The 6,234-nt window shown below is 41.8% G+C and overlaps 1 pseudogene across 1 annotated transcript; it reads left to right on the top strand.

The window, feature by feature from the left end:
* Positions 1-989: 989 nt before the first annotated feature.
* LOC308251866 (ferritin light chain-like) lies at positions 990-1,542 on the top strand (annotated as a pseudogene). The gene has a single exon. The product of its transcript is annotated as a ferritin light chain-like (transcript).
* Positions 1,543-6,234: the final 4,692 nt, after the last annotated feature.

The raw sequence follows: 6,234 nt of genomic DNA, 5'->3' as shown, positions 1-6,234 counted from the left end.
GCAAATAGCAGCAATTGTTATTGCTATGTTCTTTATTACCCTGTGATGCCAAGCTATGCAAAGCACTCACAGAAATGGCAGATTGGCCATCTCCACTGCTTTTTAGAAGTGCAAAGCCTCCAGGTAACCTCCAGCAAAGCCGAAAACAGGGCTAGCTAGAGACCAGCCTACCCAAAGCGGTCGACTTCAGAGTTTCTTCTTAGATTTCCTAGCAGGTCACTATAATCACAGTAGATGAAGAAAGTAAAAGTCTCTGATGGGAACAGCAAAGCCAGTGGTCTGGGCCCAATCTGGATATAGCCTTTTAGCAGATGAGCAGAACAGACTGGTAAATCTAAGCCATCTTTCTAGAAGGTGCCATACCAACCAGTACCTTGTTACAGACGAATAAAGCTCGGGTAGTTTGTAGAGAGAATCTCTTGCTATGTGAAGGTTTGTCCTTACCTCTACATCCTTCAACATGTATAGGCAGTGGTTTATATTAAGATGGCATTATCAAATTTTTAGATTATACAAATTAAAGTTGTCTGTGCAAGAGTGAATAGTAGCCTGGAATACAATGGGAACAATGGAGTTGGTAAGAATTTGTTAAGATTCTGGAAGTAATTTTAAAGTAGAGCCAAAATGGTCGCTGAGGGGTTAGGTGTACAATGAAAGAGAATAAGACACATTTAGGTTTCTGGCCTGAGCAACTGGAAAAATAAAGTTTCATGAGATGAAAAAGACTGGGGGATAAGAGAGAGCTTTTTGGAGGGACGGTATAATCAAGACTTTGTTTCCTGGTATTAAATCAGAGAGGCTTGACAGTGCCCTTGGCGGTCCTGGATCTGTCTCTTGCTTCAACAGTATTTGGATGGAACAGACTCCGGGATGCCCCTTTTTCCAGCCTTCGAACACTCTCTAGTGTTTTATCCAGTCACCACCTTCCGAACCAACTCAGAGACTAGCCAACACCATTTTGTTTTTTTCCTACTTATTGCTGAACAACCATGAGCTCCCAGATTCGTCAGAATCACTCCACTGAGGTGGAGGCTGCGGTCAACTGCCACACCTACCTCTCCTCTGGGATTATTTTTCCACCCTGATGATGCGAGGGCGTGGGCCACTTCTTCCATGAGTTGGCAGAGAAGCTGAGGGCGCCGAGCGTCTCTTAAAGATGCAAAACCAGCGCGGTGGCCGCATTCTCTTCCAGAATGCGCTGAAGCCTCCCAGGATGAGTGGGCAAAACTCAGGACGCCATGGAAGCTGCCCTGGCCTTGGAGAGGAACCTGAGCCAGGCCCTTTGGAGCTGCAGGCCCTGGGTTCTGCCTGCACAGGCCCTCATCTCTGTGACCTCCTGGAGAACCACTTCCGGGGTGAGCAGGTGAAACTCATCAAGAAGATGGGCCACACCTGGCTCACCTCCACAAGCTGGCTGGCCCCCAGGCTGGGCTGGGCGAGTATCTCTTCGAAAGGCTCACCCTCAAGCACAACCAGGAGCCTTTGGAGCCCAGAGGCCTTTGGGGCCCCTCTGCATTCCCCTGGTGTCTGGCTTTTGCCTGAGCTTCTCCTCAAAACCACTATGTATCCTTTCAACCACCCTGGAGCCCTCTCCCATGCATTGGACCAAATGGAAACAATAACGCTTTTTGCAGCAGCAATAATAATAATAATAATAATAATCATCATCTGAGAGGCTTGTTAGATATTCAAAGAGAGATATCCAGCAGGCAGTATATGAGTCTAGAGTTCAGAGAAGGTTGGTCTGGAGATACAAATTTGGAAGCCCTCAATTTACAGATGTAGATAAAGCCTTGGGACAAGAGGATCACTGAAGGAAGCCTCTGGTGTGAAGAGCAATAAATATGCTTATAAGGTTCCATTAGGTTCAATAGAGAAAAAGGCACTCTTTAATTTAAAATGGAATAGAATGTTTAAAAAATAGTGAGTTCCTGTACCAGGCTCAAAAGCAGCACCTGTTGACATCAGTACTACTGTAGTCAGGAATTCCTACAATGGGCAGGAAGAAGAGCACATGACCCCCAAGCTCAAAGCCATCAATATGGAAGATAATTTACTACCAGAAATCAAGAGACCTTTCAATGAGGCCTGCCCCATTGGCCTTAAGCAACTTCATGAAACTTCCTTAGTCTTCAATTTCCTCATTGATAAAATAAAAGAGTTGGGAGAGACACTTTATTTTTTCGGGGTTGGGGGGGGGGGCGTGATGTCATGATAAAAATTAAAATTTTTGTTATGCTACATTTACTTTTTAAAATCTTTTTATATTTATTCAGTTGATTGGGGTGACATTGGTCAACATGAGCATATAGGTTTCAGGTGTGGATTTCTATGTAACAAGATCTGTATATTGCACTGTGTGCCCACCACCCAGAGTCAAATCTTCTCCTGTCACCTTATATTAGGACCCCCTTCCTTCCCAATCCTCTTCTTTCTGGCAATCACCACACTGCTGTTTGTGTTCACGAGTTTCAGTTTTACAGTATATCCCACCTATGAGTGAAATCATACTGTATAGTTCTTAGCTTTTTCTGACTGACTTATTTCACTTTAGCATAATGTTCTCAAGGCCCATCCATGTTATTACAAATGGTGCTATTTCATCCTTTCTTATGGCTGAGTAGTATTTCATTATGTATATGTATCACATCTTCTCTACCCAGTCCTCTATCGCAGGACACTTTGATTGCTTTCATGTCTTGGCCACCATGAATAATGCTGCAATGACCATAGGGGTGCATATATCTTTGTGAATACATGACTTTGAGTTTTTTTGGGTATATACACAGGAGAGGGATTGCTGGGTTATATGGTAGCTCTATTCTTAATTTTCTGAGGAGTTGCTAGACTGCTTTCCCTAGTGGTTGTACCAATCTACATCCTCACCAGCAGTGAATGAGAGTTCCTTTTTTCCCACAACTTCTCCAACACTTGTTATTTCTTGTCTTGTTGATAATGGCCACTCTAACAGGTATAAGGTGGTATCTCATTATAGTTTTGATTTGCATTTCCCTAATTGCCAGTGAGGTTGAACATCTTTTCATATATTTGTTGGCTGTTCATATGCCTTCTTCGGTGAGATACTTTTAAAAATTATCTTCTGGGATCTAGAAGTCTATAATTACCAGGTATCCATTTTTGTGCTATTTAACCCGGCCATTATAAAGCCCAGGAATAAAAAGAATCCAAAGTTAAAAACAAATCCAAAGCATGGCTGATTTGCTCAAAATTAATTAGTTAGCTTTTTGGAATTTGACAAAGATAAAAGCCTTTCCAGGTAGTTCATGAGCTATCTTCTCCAGAGCTCCTGTTCTGACTTCCACTCTGAGGAGGTGCAGCTGCACTTCGGTGATAGGCCATGGCATAGGGAGATAATTTAGCTCAATTCAAACAATATGAGCCTTGACCATGAGAAAAGTACAGTGCTGATGCATTGGGACATGTGAATAGGCCTCTAGGTACTCACAACCTAGTCATCAGATGGCCAGATAAACAATTCTAGTGAAGGAAAAAGGAAATCACTACCCAGAAACACATAATGCTAGTGCAGAATGGCCAAAAAGGAAATTGGCCATCTGTTGGAAAGTTGGACTTAGACAGAAAAAGCTAGTATTGATGTTGGGGCTTGAAGATGAATAGAGTTTCCAGGCATGAGAAGAATAGAAGTTTTAGAATGAAACAGGCCTGGGTTCCAAACTCATATGTATGACCAATTAGCTATGTGCCTGTTAGTAAGATCCTTCACTCCTAACCTCAGGCCAATTCCTTCCTCTTAGGGTGGTTGTCATTTTAAAAAAGAAGTGATAATCTATACCAATAAGAGGGTAATATGCTAATTAGACTGGACATCTTCCGGACAAAGCCACGGTGGCGGGGGCCTAGGCAGAGGCAGTTAGGGGTGATCAGGCTGGCAGAGGAGGGCAGTTGGGGGTGATCAGGCCAGCAGGGGAGGGCAGTTGGGGGTGATCAGGCTGGCAGGGAAGGGCAGTTAGGGGCTTAGGGGGCGATCAGGACAGCAGGGGAGCAGTTAGGGGGCAATCAAGCCAGCAGGGGACAGTTAGGGGGTGATCAGGCTGGCAGGGGAGCAGTTAAGGGGTGATCAGGCAGTGGCAGTTAGGGGCAATCAGGCAGGCATGCAGGCAAGCTGTTAGAAGCCAGCAGTCCCTGCCGGTATAGGCCCGATGTCCGCAGTCAGACATCCCCTGAGGGGTACTGGATTGGAGAGGGTACAGACCGGGCTGAGGGACCCTCTCTTCCATGCACGAACTTTGTGCACCGGGCCTCTAGTTATATATAATATGTTACAATGCCGGGCATCTGAGAAGGAACCGATAAACCATAGTTATTAATATCTGGGTAAAGGACATGGTTTGAAATCCTAAGAAGAGACACAACATGAATAAAGTTCATGAATCTAGTATTTCTGTTCTCCTTGACCTACTCACAACCTGTCTTTCAAATATTATTCTAGCTACTTCCCATGATGACTCTCCTTGTTATCACACCTAGCTACTTACCATCCCAAGTATAATTTATATTATAACTTAGTGTTTTCCAAAATTTATTCAAATAGCTCCCAAATAAATTTTGTCCTATCAACATAACACTTCTACTATTACTTGCCTCCACTTTTCTTTAAATTGTCTGTTTTCCAATAAATACATTTATGTGATTAAAACATTTCATACCACAATTTTAAATGAAAACCCAGCATTACTTTGCATAAGTTAAAGAGAACTAAAAAATAAATGCAATCTGAGGAACTTTTTATTGAATTATAGTTATTGTGTCTGCCATCAGCTTTGAACCTGGGATCCTTCTGGCTGTGTGTTAAAGAAAAGGGCTAGGGAAGAGTTAACTAGCAAGTATGGAAAGTGGTTAAAGATGCATTAGCATGAAACTGGGGCCCTTTTTTTTGTTCTCAGAATAAAAGTATTGAAAGACCATTGAAAAGAGAAAACTTTCTCACTGTGTGGTTCAATATTATTTAATATTAGTATATTATGCACATCAGTGGTACAGCTGGCCCTTGAGAAACATTGCCTTAGTTCACACCATCCTGTCTTCTCTGCTTATCTTAGTCCTTCATATCTTTCAATGCTCCCTCAAGCAACACCTCCTCCATGGAGCCTCCCCTGATTATTTCACCCAGTATTAAGCTTCCTGACTTTAAATCCAAGTACTTGGTTTAAAAAACAAAAAAAACAAAACCCTTCCTCGTGACATCTGTTCTATGACTGTTATGCTGGCATTTTGCTCTTTTGTTTTTCTTATTGTATATGTTTTTTGTACCCCCTTCCACAATATAAGTCATTGTGGATGGGAACTCTGACTTTTCTGCACACATTATCTTGCTCATGCATACCTTGAAAATGGTAGGCATGTAGCAGATATATGCAGAATAAGTGACTAAAATGTGTGGTCAATGAGAATATTGGGTATTATGGCCATATTAGAGAACTGAGACCATCTAGATGAGGGCTGAAAAGAGTGACATTAGCTAGGCATTATTAAAATATAAATATTTGAATATTGAGTAGTAGAGAAAAGTTTTCCTAAGATTTTGACTCTGTATTGCTGTGAAAAAGGTACCTATGAGCACTGTTAGCAGAAACTCACCATGTCTCCAGGGTGCAGTAGTAACAGGACTCTGTCTAGGTAGTGCTATCAAAGGAATCTACTGTCATATTCTTGCCAAGGGCCTTTATTTTGATCTCTTATTTGACTCACTAGGAAACATGAATAACTCCTATTTGGACATAGGTCAATGCTCAGTTTTTATTACCTTTTTTTTAAACTGGTAAGTATATGAAACTTAATCTGCGCCAACACTAAAGCAGCCATTTCACAATGTCAGAACCCAACACAGTGGGATTTCAGATCTTCAAGAAAGCATTGTTGAAAAAGATAGTATTGTATAAAAGAAGGTAAAATATTAAAATGAATTCTCTCACATCTTACACTTCAAAGGAGACTGGAATGTCAAATAAAAGGTGTTATTCTACCTGGTGGTAGGGCTCCTGCATTGGTTTCCACGAAGCCCTGTATAAAAACCAGGGCATTAATCATCATCACTAGGCATTCAGTCTGCACAGACATAATTTCATTTTATGCATTTGGGTAATGTTACTTTAGAGAAAATCAGATAATGGGAAAAGAGAGCAAGTAGAAGGAGAAAAGGAATCACAGTTGAGAGCCGACATTGCTGTCCATTCTTTGTCTTTCTCCATTTTC

This window comes from Plecotus auritus (genome assembly GCF_963455305.1).
Source record: "Plecotus auritus genome assembly, chromosome: 6".
Classification (NCBI taxonomy): Eukaryota; Metazoa; Chordata; class Mammalia; order Chiroptera; family Vespertilionidae; genus Plecotus; species Plecotus auritus.
Note: the sequence above shows the minus strand (reverse complement) of the source record. Positions and strands in the feature narration are given on the sequence as shown.